This window comes from Marmota monax, unplaced genomic scaffold (genome assembly GCF_021218885.2).
Source record: "Marmota monax isolate L192 unplaced genomic scaffold, Marmota_monax_Labrador192_F-V1.1 WCK01_AAM20220418_F8-fsc00008, whole genome shotgun sequence".
NCBI classification, from domain to species: Eukaryota; Metazoa; Chordata; class Mammalia; order Rodentia; family Sciuridae; genus Marmota; species Marmota monax.
In genome coordinates, this window is record NW_026694432.1 from 1,864,117 (window position 1) to 1,879,249 (window position 15,133).

A 15,133-nucleotide genomic window follows, 5' to 3' on the forward strand; every position below is an offset into this window, starting at 1 on the left:
AGGAAACCAGAGGTGATAGATGGTGATGGGAAAACAAAATTGCTTCTTAGGGCTTGGTTCCTGACTGTGCCTACTGAAAAATACACTAATAAAAAGAAGAAAATCTTTGTTTTATTAATGAATAACCATGCAATGAATAGTTAGATATATTCGGAAACCAAGCCTTTGCCCCTCGAGAATCTGGGAAGGTCCAATGTCAGAAGAGCTGGAACAGGCAATAAGGGAAGTCTTTTCCTCTCAGATGTTCCTGGTGTGCTTTGGTGTGGTGAATAGGCCCTGAGCTGGGGCCACCACACCTAAATTTGTATCCCAGCTATGTCATATTATGTCAGCTCTGGTTCCAATGAGGCAATATGGAAAAGGAGAATATGATTACAGGCTGTATTCTGAGAAGTCTAGGTATAAGAACAAGGAAGGGATGTTAGTCAGCCTTCTCTAGAGAAAAGAACCAATAGGGTGTGTGTGTGTGTGTGTGTGTGTGCGCGCGCGCGCATGTATAAAAACATATTTTTGATAAAGAACTGGCTTTAGCAATTATGGAGACTGACAAGTCCAAGTTCTGCAGTTGGTAAGCTGAGGTTCCAGGAGTGCTGAGGCTAGAGTTCTTATCTGAGTCCCAAGACCAGAGAATCAGAAGAGCCAGTGTTGTGGTTCCAGCCTGAAGATTACAAGCTTAAGATCAGAAAAACCCAATGTTTCAGTTTGAGTGTGAAAACAGGAAAAAAAAAATATCAATGCCCCAGTTCAAAGATAGTCAGACAAGAGGAATTCTCCTATTCAGAAAATAATTTCCTCTTATTTAGCAGTTTGTTCTATTCAGATCTTCTTCAACTGATTGGATAAGGCTCACTCACATTATGGACGACAATCTGCTTTATTCAGTAAATCAATTCACATGTTAGATTCATCCAAAAACATCCTCACAGAAACACTAAGAATAATGTTCTACTGAATGTTGGGAGACCCTGTAGTCCAGTCAAGTTGATACATAAAATCATCACAAGAGGTTGTGGTCCCTCTGCACTTCATAGCAGTTTTAGTTTTCTGGAGAACTTAGGTTTCAGTTCAGGTCCCCAGAATTTAATTTGGAGTGTTTTCTAAGGAAGCTCCTGGGGCCCAGAAGTTACTCAGAACTATAGCCCACTGGAGTCAGAAGAATTGAGGATGGAAGAGAAAATCCACCTAGCTTCTTATATTTGTTTTTCATAATTGCACATACTTCAAAGGGTTATTAGGGAGACTGAAAAGGGCCATCAGCACAAAAACATATAGCTCGTGCCTGGGTGGCAGAATGGTTGTGTCTTCGTGAGGGAGAACTGCAATTATAGAGTGGAGTTAATAGGAGACCTATTTGGTCCTAGTAGAAGAACCTCTTGACTCAAGAACACAGTTCCCAGCAGCTTTCTTAGGGGTGTCACTGGATGTGTGTGAGTGTAAGTGAAGCAACCGGCAGATGAGAATACTTGAAAGAGAACATAAAGACCATTGCAGGTGCGCTAATGCCCATTAAAAATGTGGAAGGAGCTCAAAGTACCTTGAGGTTCTAGAAATCACTGCACTCTCTCTTTGGGAACTTGGAGGAGGAGGAGGCACTGGACTAAAGAATGCTTAGGCACTTTTGTTGAGTCTGGCATTCCATGCTTCACAGTATGGATCTTTCACCAGAATGACTGCATTAGTCCTGAAATTGGTTTCTTTACCTTAAGTCTCTACCAATGAATCTATCCCCCAAGTCCATCCCTGAGTCCATAACTCAGCACATAGCTCTAACCACCTCCTACCTCTACTTAACATGCTCAATGGCTCCTTTATTGTCCTTAGGGGGGAAAAAAACAACTTCTTCAGCCTTTCTCAGACAGAGAAGGGCTGCTGTAGACTGGCATTCAAAGCCCTTCAGCATGTGATCTAAGGACTCCTTCTCTCACTCATCTCCAGACATCTAGCATTTTACCTACAATGAGTACTGGTTATTCCCCAAACGTGGCAGGTTCTTTCACATTTAATTATCTTGTCCTCCTGTTTTCTTTTTCCATAATGCTTTCTGTTTCTCTGCTTTCTTATCTTTGGAAATCTATTTTGAATGTTACCACCTCCAGGAAGCCCTCACTGACAGCCCAGATTGGTCTAGGAGCTGGCCCTCCTGCTCCCTTAACACTCTATACCGACCTCTTCCCCACAACAGGGGAGCTGCCCTTCCCCAATATTTGATGAAACCTTGAAGACAAAGACAAGCACTCTGTAGTGAGCCCTCCATAGGACAAATCCTTAACACTTGTCTCCTGACCAAATGAAAATATATTTTCATAATGTAAGTCCCCTTCCTCACTCCAGGATTGACTGGAGTGACTTAGTAGTTTCAGTACAACCAAATATTTCCCCTGCTTATGTTTTAAAATGTTTCTTTAATTATAAAATTTATACATATTTATTCAAGAGAAATATAGGAAGGGATGGGGGTATAGCAAAGTGGTAGAACTTGCCTAGCATACACAAAACCCTGGGGTTCAATCCCCAGCATCATAAAGAAGAAAGAAAGAGAAAGGGAGGGAGGGAGGGAGGGAGGGAGAAAAAGGAAGGAAGAAAGAAAACAGACAGAAAAATACAGGAAAAATACTACCTTAAAGACTACCACCATTACCAAACCAATCAAACTAATATATTTCCTTGTGAGCTTCTTTGATGCATATTTTAAAGGTGTTGAATACCTATCTAATCATGTTTTTATTATTTTTCTCTTAATGGTACAATATAAGAATTTTTCATATTAATGTCATTTTTATAGCCATTATTTAATGACTGGATAATATTTCATTGAGCAAAAATGTAAATGGTAACTTATTCACTCCTTCTTTGTTGAACATTTAAGTGAATATTACTTCATCATAATAAAAAGTTCTATGACAGGAATCTTTGTGCATAAAAACACTTCTCTGTGTTTAGGATTTGTTTCTTGGGATCAGTGCCTGTGGTTGTTTTTATCTTGTGAAAATCAGGGCATTGATCTAGCATCTGCCTGTGTATTCTCCCCCAAATCTTCCAGACCAAAAAAGCAAAAATACATCAGCGCCCTGAGAGTCACTTAGCCCAGTGTTCCATGTATGGCTCCTAATTAAGACAATGTGCCCCTTTTCAAATGTGGCCATAAATATTTGGCTTCGGAGAAGTAGATGCCAAGGAGATAATACTGATTGCAAATTACAGCCTCTGTAATTAACCAATTTGCACAGCTGGAAGATGGAGCTGGTGAAATCGTTTACTTCTGAAAGAGGATGGTGGCCTTTCCAAATTTGTCACTCAAATATGAATTTGACATAATCCTGGAAATGTTCCTAGTCTGGCTACAGACCCTCAGGTGTTTAATAAGTCAACAAGGTTCTGAATAGACAGGGATATCTTAGTCTTTTGCCTGCTGACCATATAGCCTCTACTCATGGAATCTGCATCTCTCACGTACCTTTGCAAATACATATAAGCACGTATTAGGAGGGGGCATGGATTGAGGTTGGCCCTGCATCCTGTGCTCTTTCTTCCTTTTGTGGTCCAATCAGCATCAGGCTGGACTTACAGCCTTCTAGCTACTGTGGGATTTAGCTCTGGATAGGTAGGCATAGCCTAGCCATCACCCTATATGGCTAGGCTGGGATTCTTGCAACCAAAGCTATTGGGAGAACCCAAGATCACTAGCATGGGAAGGGAGCAACTTGATCCAGACACATGCATACATGGAATAGGGGTTCAAAGAGCCATGGGATTAATACTAATATACCCTTTCACTTAGGCAGCATGTCTCAATTTACACATGGAATGATAGAAAATTATTTTCTTGAATCTTCTCCAGAATCATACCTATTTGAGACAAAAAGAAATCAAAGTTTAGAGTAGTTGAATTACTTTCCAAGTTCATTCTGATAGCCTAGATGGCAAAGTAAGGTAATAAACTGGGTCTTTTGACACCATGGAGTGACTGGAGTATGTTAAGTTCTTTGCATCCACAATCTCATTTAATTATAGAGGCCAGTCAAGTCAAATTAGTTCCCTTTTAAGTGGACAGGGGATTCATTAACTTAACTGAATACTACCCTGGTCATTAGGGATCCCTAGGGGCAGGAATTAGTAGCATTCAACAATGTCTCCTTGGGAGAGGGCCACTAGTCTCTAGCTGTCATAAAAACTTAGACAAACACTCTCTAATCTCATTTCTTCCCCATTGCCACAACTTCTATTCAAGTATCATGCACCTCCTAGAATAGTCCAGGTTCTCATTTCCAGGATTTTTCACGTTAGTCCCTCAGCCTTGAATGACTTCCATAACGTTTGTTGGTCTGCTTAATGCCTATGTATCCTGACCCCCTGTGAGGTCATCCCCTGGTCCCTCCTTCCCCAAACATATGCACATCTGTGCTCTCACAGTGGTTTGCACAAACCTCCATAATAGCATGCATCATATTATACACACACACACACACACATCATCATCATCATCATCATCTGAAATCCTTTATTGGAAGAACATTGCTATTTACCAAACAGAAGACTTAGACCCCCTTGACTGGGGACCCCTCTGCCCAGTGGAGGGCAGGTCTGGTGACCTCTGCCACTCCCTAGACCCCTGGGCCTTTGGCATAATGTTGACAGTTTTGGGGATGCTGCAGGCAGGGAAGCCCTTGACTCAAAGCAGAGACTCGGATTAGCACTGGGGAACAGGGCAATGAAAGAGGAAGGTGAGGCAGACCCCTGGGATCCTGGGGACCAGCAAAAGTAGAGGAAGCCAGTGGCTGGAGACATAGTATCTATTTTTTTGTGTGTAAAGGGGAACATACAGGCCTGCAGGCAGGTGGTGGGGAAGGGGTAACATTGCCTGGGGTGGGTCACGCACTGACATCTTTCTTATCACCCGGCTTGGGAACTTCCAGCAATTGGTCCCCAGGCCTGGCCCTTCCCCATCCTTGGCCTCACTGGATTTGTAGTTAGGGACCAAGAGGCCAGAGTCCATGCAACACTGCATGTGGTACTTCTCATCAGTAGGGACCATCTTGCTGATGGAATCTTGGAGCATCTGCACATCCTTCATTTCAAATCTCTTTTGAAGTTCCTCAGGGAAGGACTCATAGACCTCTATGAGGTCCAGGCCACCAGGCTTGTGCTCTTCTGCCTCATCCTTCATGGTCTTCTCAATGAGCAGCTTGGTACCACCCTACAGGCGCTCCTTGAAACCCTTCATCTCTTCATTAAAGCCCTCCATATACTAGCAGTCAGCCATCTTAATCTTAGTGAATGACTGTCTGAAGCAGGCATGGGGGTCCACCTTCAGACTCTTGGCTAGCTCCAGGATAAACTGCAGGACAATGTTCTGGTGAGCCACCTACTCCATCAGTGTACACTTTTCCTCCATCTCTAGGTCAGTGCACCAGATAACCAAGTAGTGGCTGTCTGCTCACAAACCAAGTGGACATTGTCTGATGAGTATTGCTAGCTGTCTTCCCAGCGGCAGAGCATGCCAAAGTACTTGATCTGTTTCTCGTACTTCGCCACAAAGGTTTTGTGTTTCTGCTTCCTCACTTCTTTCAAATCCTCCTCTGCCTTCTCAGGCTTGGTCTTGACCATGCTCTTGCTGAAGCCATCTTTGCTGAGCATGTCCACATTCCAGGGCATGCTCTTTTCCTTCTTGCGCCTCTCCTACAGCCTCTGCTCCCAGCTCTGCTCCTCCTTGAGGAGTTGCTGTGACTTAATCTGCAGTCACTCCAACTCCACCTGGTCACATTCAGCCACCTCCAGCTCATTCAGGTTCCATTGGCACTTGGCCACCCTGTGCCTGCAATCGTGGCAACCCCTGTCCAGCTCCTCCTTCTCCTTCTGGAACTGCTCCATGTGTTCCACCTGGGCTTGGTGCCACCAGCAGAAGAGGTTGGCCAAGTCAATGTTGGGGTGCTTCTCATCCTCATTGTCAGACATTTCGATGTGGTCCCATACACTGTAGTCCACTATCTTGTCTAGCCGGCCCAGCCTGTTCTAGCTCTGGTAGCAGAGGCCACAGCAGTGCTGGAGATTTGGGCTACAGAGCCCCACCCCTTCTGCTTCCATCCCCTTATTGTATTATAATATCTTTTTTCTTCACTATATTGTGTGCACTGTATGGGCAGAATTAATCTAAGATTAATTGGCACCCAAATATTTGTTCAGGCAAGAATGCTTGCATGAAGAAGCCTCTTTCAAGACTCTTGCAAAAGTTTCCAGGTGCTGAGCTTGAAAGCTATTAATTGAAGAGACCAGGTCTCATAATCCACTAGGGAAATGGACTAATCCACTAGAGTTATGGACCAGCAAGGAGGGAGGGAGTTTTCTTCCTTTCTTTAGATGCATGATCACTTTCTTGCCTGAGTGACCATCTGGTTAAAAATTACTTCTGCCTCTAATTATACCTCATACAACAGACATTTAATCCTAATCTCATTCCCACAAATGCCCTTCATAGGCATCTCTGTGAGCTTCTTTTTAGGTTGACTTTACAGAGGAAAATCTGGCTGTTCAGCCACAAAGGATCGTCTTGGATCTGATCAAGACACTTCAGATCTTGCCTGTCCATCCAAAGAGTGTCAGTGCAACTATTTCAAAGTTGCCTCCTTCTCCCAATTTACACACAACCTTCTCATCACTCAACCACTACTAACCTAACAAAAGCATTTATCTGTAACCCAGGGGGCAAATTCCACAAATCAACAGAACTGGCCACATTTCTGTCTTCTCTCCCTCTCCCTCTCTTCCTCTCCCCATACACACACACACACACACACACACCAAACACTGCAGCTCCTCAATGAGTGGATAAAATCTTTCCATGTTTTATTTAGTTTGAGCAGCTGATGCCAGAACAAAGGTAATGAAATATATTAATTACATTAAAGATGTTTTAGAAAACCAGGATTTGCTTTCAGAAAGAAAGCATATCTGACTCTGAGCCGAGTTGATAGCAACAGGCAGATGATTAACAGCAAATAACATTAGCGTTGTAATTAGAACTTCCTTGAACTCTTAACCCATCTGTGTCTCTGATTTCTATATCCATACAGTGAAGAACAAGATAATCTTTTTTTCTTTTTATTTCTTGATCTAGCTGAATGTTCAGAATATATTCTTTCTCAAATAAATATTACTAATCGCTGTCATTTCCTGGCCAATGACTGTGTGCCAGATGCTCTATAGGTTCTAAGGATATAAGAATTGATATATCATGGACTCAACCCTTGAGTAAGTAAATAAAATTTACTTCTCTCAAAGGTCCTATCTGGAAGGAATTATTGTCCCTTTTTTATAGATGAGGAAACTGAGAGTGAAGTGACTTGTTGAAATCCACTCAGCTGGTAATCTAAGCACAGATTCAAAATTAGTTCCATCTGACTCCTGTCAGTGTTCTCCATAGTGTGCCACAGTGCTCTACAAATGACCATTATTGTCATTATCTTGATAATTTACCCACGCTGGTTGACTCTCCATTATTCCAACTCACAGTTCTGTTCAATGGCAGAAGAAAGAAGGAAAGAGAAAAATGAGATTGAATAAGAGGTCAAGTACTCTGCCTGGCTGTTCCAAAAATTATCATTATCATTAAAATAGCACCTGGAGTCCCAACCAAAATAGCTGACAGGCAGAGCCAGTGATGGGGAAATCAAGCCGTTATTCAATGTACATGTTAGCAAGCAAATGGTGCCAGGAGGTCTGGACTCAAAAAATACCTAAATTTAACCTCATCCCAGCCAATTCTCCCTGGAAGCTCCCTGAGGCAAATATGTTCACAAAAGAGGAGAAGTAAGTTATCATTATTAGCTAGGACTTTGGCTCCAAATCCCAGTGTGGAATGCCATAGACCTGAACTGAACTAAAACCAGATTTCTTTTATCCCAAGCTAGTGAAGCTCAAATGGTCTAGAAACAATACAGTTCCTAAGCCTTCTGTTTCCCCAGTTCCCTAGCCTGAGCCTTGACTTCAAGATCAAACTGCCCAAAATGTCCCCATCAAAGCCAGAGGAAAAATATCAAAAGAGTCCACACAAGGAAGGTTAGTAACTCTAGTGCTGGGATCTACCTCACTTGCTTCTGCTCCATGACCAGTTTGTGATCCCTTCCCACAGAGGCTTCAAAAGCAGTAAACACACAAAGCCTGACCCATGAGAAGCAAAGCAAAACCTTATTCATAGGTGGAACTTTGAGCCCAAACCCTAGTGCAGAGAGCTCTGGAGCCAGGTTGTGGATCTGGTGAAGATAACATATGGAGCTACTATCATTGAGCTTAGGCTTCCTTCAGATGAGGCCAGCCTCCTCCTTGGCGCCTATAATCTTTTCCCTCTTCTCTTAAACCTCAGTCAAGAGTCCAGAACTCCCTGATGCATACACTTGTTAGTCTGTACCTCTAGAACAACCAGCTTGATTTTCTCTTTCCTGAGTTCTGCTCATACTTTGTTTTCAAGCCAGTTCATCTCCCAAGCTTGCCTGTGTCTTTCTAAAACAATCTGACACTATCTCTTCTTTACATATCTATTTCTTTTTCTCCTTCAGCAGACATTATCTTCTTTTAGAAACCTTCCCTGATCCATTCTTTCTTCTTCATACCTCACTCTGCCTCCAGTCTAGGTTAGGAGATTCTTCTGTACTTCCTTAGCACCCTTGGTATCAATCTCTTACAGCATTTGTATTTGCTTGAATGAATGTTTCTGCCCAAGAATCTTTAAAGGCCAGAAATGTGTCTAATTCATCTCTATTTCCCCAGTGTTTATCCAAGGATCTGGCAGAACAGGAAGATTTGATGAATTAATAAATTAAGAAATTATTGAATTTGTTCACTCCAGTACAGTATAACCCAGGAAGGAGAAAAAAAATAAGAACATCTGATCCAGAGTTTCTATTATAAATTAAGATCAAGGTCCTAATGTGCTGCCTATTTCAGATCTTCCTGACCCATAACCACTGAAATTTCTATTCATTTAAAAACCATACTTACCCTCTTTCTCCTAGTCTAGCACATATTTCTACTGTTTTAAGACCTGTTTTCTGACTCCAGTTTTGTAGCTGTCACCGGACAAATTCTGCTCTGACTCATCCCCTGGAAACATCTGTCCTTTTTGATGCCCCCAAAGGCAATTCACCACCCATCACAGGGTCCACACAAAAAGGTTCACACTTATTATCTGTGTTGACCTAAATGGTTGTCTCCTTTCATTTTCTTTGACCATGCTGCCCTGGCTTCCAAATAGACCTTTCTGAGTTTGCCTTTCTGCCTGGGCTTCCAAGTTATCTCCAACAGTTACCCAATCCCTGTGTAAGATGTTGCCAAAGGACTCCTTATATTTCATCTCCTCTCTTAATGCCTGTGAGCCATGATCAGATGGACCTTCTCTGCACATTGCTGTATTAACCTCTCTAGAAGGAATCTATAAATTCAGATCCCACCTGTACTCCAAATGTCCCATGGGACACAATATAATGTTCCCTTAACACAAGATAAGTCCCTCAAAGGAACTCTCAAGGAGAAGGCTGAACCTAAACTAGAAACCAAAGTTGTCAGGAGAGGGAAGAATTATGAAGATTATCTTAACTAGGAACCAAAGATATCAGAACAGAAATCAGAGAAGAATGGAATTTAAGGGAGGTTAAGAAAAAAAAAAAACTAGATCAAATTTTCAAGAGCAGGAAGAACTGGTACAAGTTGTCCAAGTTGAGTTTGAAATAAATCTAGAAAGGTAGAGAAAGGATCAGATCATGTACAAGGATAGACCAGAATATTTGAATTTGGTAGAATCAAAAATTAGGAAGCTACAAAGCTGTGCAAGAACACAGAGAGGGCGCCAAACTGGGATTCAGGAGACCTGAATCTGAGGTCATGGTTTTATCACAAGAGGGCGGTGCAACTTGGGGCAACTCTCTTTCCAAATCTGCCCCCACAAAAGTTGTATACAAGGGGTTAGGGGTGCAACCCATGGCAAAATACTTGTCTAGGATGTGTGAGGAACTGGAGAAAAAAAAAAAAGTTGTATGCCAATGTCTAGTGGTCATAAAAGTGTCTCCCAGACCTTGGACCCCATGGCACATGTGAATTGGCCTGAAGAATTTGAGTTTTTCCTCGTCTAGCATCCACCTCACTTTCTCCACCCCAAACTGCTGAGGATCAGAGCTCTGAAGGGTCACCTATTGTATCCCATCTGTTGGCGACACAGCCAGAAAGAAAGCTCCTGCCACATGTGCTCTGGTTTATTCCTGATACTTTCCAGAGAACTGGGACTGGGGAATGGGGAGGGAGGAGAGGCCTCCATGCAGGATCAGTTACAAGCATTGTTGTCCTGTTCCATATGAGGGGACTGGACCCAAGCTCAGCAAACAAACAGCATGTGGAGAAACCTGGGCTTTATACCAACTAGCATCCTCCAAAGGTCAAATTAGAGAATTGGAATTTAAAAGAGAAACAAATAAAATGAACTGAGTGAGTAGCACTGGACTGATTGCCTCAAGTGGATAGGGAGGCCACGTCTCTGCCCTTTGTATTAGTCAGTATTGGCTGGACCAGGCTTTTGGAACAGATAATTCCAAAATTTCAGTAGCTCATCACAAGTAAATAAAGTTCATTTATTGGTTGCATACTAATAAATTTTCCAAAGCTGAAATTTTGGAAAATAAAAATAAAAATAGTTTCCAAGCTATGTGGTAGCTGCTTTAATCCAAGCTACTCCAGTGGTTGAGGCAGGAGGAAAGGAAGTTTGAGACCAGTCTGGGAAACTTAGTGACACCCTGTCTCAAAATTTAAAAAAATAAATAAATAAGTAAAATTCTGAAGCTGTAGCTCAGGGGTATAGAACTTGCCTAGCAAGCATGAGGCCCTGAGTTCAATACCCAGTATGGAAAAAAAAAACTTATATTACTGATATTAACTCAGTAGCTATATGTACCCAGGATTATTCTATACACTATGCACAAATTATCCCCTTTTGAACACATGAATACATCAAGGCTAGAGAGGTGAAGTGATTTGACTGAAGTTACACAACCAACAAATAGTAGAACTGGGATTATACCCCAAGATCATCTAGCATCAAGACCTGTGCTTTTTCCTTACTCCACACTGTCTCTGAAAGGGGAACCTGAAAAGTATTCCTTCTCCTGAGCACTATCAATCAGATACCTCTTCTAGGGAAGAGGAAGGAAAAGAAATCATCTAACAGATGGTCTAGGCAAGACATTTTACAGAAATTATTTGTGTTGTTCTTTCAATTTGTCTATTGTTGGTAGTGAAGACTACTCACTGCATGGCCATCTATTGTATACTTGTCTCACCAGACCACAAACACCTCAAGGACAGCAACCATGAGTCCCCAGTGACCAGCATCAAGCATGACAGAATTCTAAAAAAAAAAAAAAAAAAAAAAAAAATGTTTGTTGAGTTCATGCATGCATTCATTCTTTCTTTAACAGAATTTGGAGGAATCTTCAGATGTATGGTTAAAATCAGACCATAAAAGTCTATGTTCTATAGATTCTTATGGTTTATATATTTAACGTATTAACAGGCATAAATTAGCTTTTTTACCACCCTCCATCGATTAAGAAGTGAACTCCCCTGTTCCCCACCCAGAATAAAGTCCAAGAAGCAGGGAGAAAATGAATTTGAGAAATATTTGAAAAGATGAAAAAAGAAGTATTCCTGACCAATAGGATGTCAGAGGTAAGGGAAGAAACATGTAAAAAGTGTAAGAATACCTATCTTCAGATATTATGTAGGCCCTGGGAAGTGATATGGAGTATAAGCAGAGCTATAACGAGGCTTCCCCAGGCTACCCCAGTATGTGGGCACAAATGGGTCTCATGTACAATAATCAATTGTGATTTGCTGCCTTGTGCTCCTACCTGCTAATGCAGGACTCTGGCTTCCTTCAAAGTCTTGCTGTTTTAGTCAGCTTTCTTGCTGCTCTGACTAAGAGACCAAACCAGAACAACTGTAGAGGAGGAAAAGTTTATTTGGGGGCTCACGGTTTCAGAGGTCTCAGTCTATAGGCAGCTGGCTCCACTCCTCCATTGACTGAAGTTACATAACCAACAAATAGCAGAACTGGGATTATACCCCAAAGTCATCTAGCATCAAGGCCTATTCTATTTCCTTACTCCACACTGTCTCTGAAAGGGGAACTTGAGGTGAAGCTGAACATCATGGCAGTAAAGTGGTGGAGGAAAGCCGCTCACATGATAATCAGAAAGCAGAGAAAGAGAGAGACTCTACTTTCCAAATATATACCCCAAAGGCACAGCCACAGGGACCCAGCTCCTCCAGCCACATCCTACCTGCCTTCAGTTGCCACTCAATTAATCTCTATCAGGGGATTAACTCACTGATTGAGTTAAGGCTGTCATAACACAATAATTTCTCCTCTAAATCTTCATGAATTGTCTCACACATGAGCTTTTGGGAGACACCTCACCTCCGAACCATAACACTTGCTCAGTTATTTCTTGAAGTCTCCAAGTGGCATGACAGGTTCTCTCACAGAGGATGAGATAAATTTCCACAGAGTATGTACCACATTGCTTCTTTCTTGCTCAGCCCCTCCTATGAGGGTTCTTACTTCTGACATTTGAGACTGCCACACTGTACTCAGGGCTCCCTAGGTCCACTGGGAGAAATCCTATGATCTAGCCAAGTGCTCTGCCTGTTTATTATGCCCAGCTGCCAGAATAAGAAATAACACAGCAGCCAAACCCGTACCCCTTTCAATCTAGAAATGGGAAAAGTGTTCATCTCCCTCACTCTGTATTCACAGCATTGTGATCCTTTGAAAAGTGACTTCTATCTGCAGCCTCTCTTTCCCTGGTGCTCAAAAATGAGTCCGTAGAACTGGTCTAGGAAACTACCTCAAGATTAGACATCCCACTACCATTCTCCTCCTTCCCTAAAGTATGGCTAGGGCATAATCCCTTTGTGCTAATTTTGTCCTCCAAGGATCTTCATGTGAACAAAGTCTTGTAAGGAGTCCTCCCCAATAATCCTTCATCGTCTAAGCTAAAGCTGGGACCCAACCTCAAAAGAATAAATATAATACCTCCATTTCTGTTTCTGGAATCATGTCTTCCAAAACACACATCTGATATTCTTCTCTAGATGCATTTATTGAGCACCAGCCATGCTCTAAACATTATTGAAAGAGCTTTTTGTGCAGCCCCAATTTAGTCCTCACCTCACCCCTATGGTCTAGGTATTATTAATACCTTCTACAGATCTGGGGAGGGAAAGTGCCTGACCATGGCTGACCAGCTCTGGCACATTCATTCATTCATCCAGGGCTTGGCCTTTATCTTGATGTGCTGACAGCAGCCTCTTCCTGAATCCCATGCTCTTTTGTTTATTGCCTCCGCTGATTACCAGTTTCACCTCACACTCTCAATTTTCCTTTCATGCTTCATCCACTAGTTATGACACCCAACACATCTTCCCAGTTGTGATCTCAGCCTTTCTGAACAAAGTTTGGTTTTCTCTTTTCTACTCTTCCATTGGCAAAAACACAGGCTTATGCCTACTTCCCCTTGGGACTCTCCTCTGTCCATGCCTCATGAGTGAAATTTACACCTGACTTTCTATGGCCATGAAAATGAGATCTGACAGTCCCTTTATAAACCACTTGGCCTTGGGAAATATCTTAACATCTCAGTTCAGGACTTTGATTTAGTTGACTGCAAACCAAGAGTGGTAATACCTATCTTGGAGGTTTACTGTGGGAAATAAATAAGACAAAGTATTTAAATAAACAAGACAAAGTTTATAATGGTGCTTGATACATAGAAAATGTATAGTAAACAGTGCTCAAAAAGAACTGATGTTTAGCAAACACTCATCAACTGCTCTACTAAATGCTTTATAGGGCTCATCTCATTTAATTTTCCTCTCAATCATGTGCTACAGGCACCGTTAATATTCCATTTTACAGATGAAAGAACTGATACCAAAATAGGTTAAAGGATTTACCTACCCACAGTCTCAAATTTCAAAAATGGCAGATTTCAGATTTGAAGCAGATATTTCTATTTAGTGACTCACTGTCTTATATTGCTTGGCACAAAGCAGACCCTCTACAAATAGGGTTGTGAGCTGTTGCTAAAGGAATATGGTAAATGAATGCATTTTGCTTTGCTTCCTTTGGGTCATTCATTACCTCAGACACCAGGTATCTATCCCAAGTCTTTCCCAGTGACCTTCTCAGCCTGTAAAGGAGACAAAGAAGATGTGGCAGTTTCCTATACCCCCAGCAGCCCTGCCCAGCCCACTCTTTGGCTGAGTTCCTTGGCCAAGAACAGTATGTGGAGAGATACTTTCACAACTCAGAGGTTGCCAATGGAGTACTCCTGCAGAGCCAGGGCCTTTTGCCAAGCAACTTCCCCTGCCCTTCTGATATGCAGATGTGTGCAAGAATCCTGCACATCTGCACAGGGAACATCCAAAAGCTGTGACTTGGCTGGAAAGAAGGAAAATGTGACTGTCAGCTCCATAGGAATGGCTGTTCCTTAGGGGCCAGGCAGGAGATTGTAGCAGAGCATGGCCTGGAGCGGTCAGCCCCAAAGCCTTCCTCCTCAGAATCAGCTCCTTTGCCTCTGGCATTTTAAAAGTTTCTTTTTCTCATACTGAATGACAAAAGAAGTCAGAGAAAAAGGAATTCATCAGGGCATCTTGAGTTCACTGCTGCTTTTGGTGACCGAGCCCTGTGCTGGGACAAAGAAAGAGCACAGTTAAGATTAAAGGACATGGGGGTTCAACTCAGGGAAAAGGCTAACTTGGTGGAAGGGATAAGGTTATTGCCTTCAATCACTGTAGGAATATGTTAGGGAAGAAAAAAACAGGACAAGAACAAGGATCAATGCAGAAACATTAGAAGTAGGGATGTTGCTAAATATGAGTGGCTATTGCCCCAAGTCAAAATTGCCCACCAGTGGGATCAGCTGCTCTGAGAAGTAGTGAGTTTTCTGTCCATGTTGGAGGGCAAGGGTACCAAACCACTGCTTTTTGGAAGAAGAGAATGCTGTAACAGGGCCTCACACACCAGATGAGAGGTCACACATCTTCTTACCCTGCTCTGCTATCTTCATGTGGGAATTGATTTAAAACAGGGGGC

The 15,133-nt window shown here is 42.3% G+C and overlaps 1 protein-coding gene and 1 pseudogene across 1 annotated transcript in view; one reads left to right on the forward strand and one right to left on the reverse strand.

The window, feature by feature from the left end:
- Window positions 1-15,133, forward strand: part of Agbl4 (AGBL carboxypeptidase 4) — a 1,469,059-nt gene that overhangs the window by 1,193,646 nt on the left and 260,280 nt on the right. The window lies entirely within an intron of this gene.
- On the reverse strand, window positions 4,043-8,099 carry LOC124075294 (hsp90 co-chaperone Cdc37-like; annotated as a pseudogene).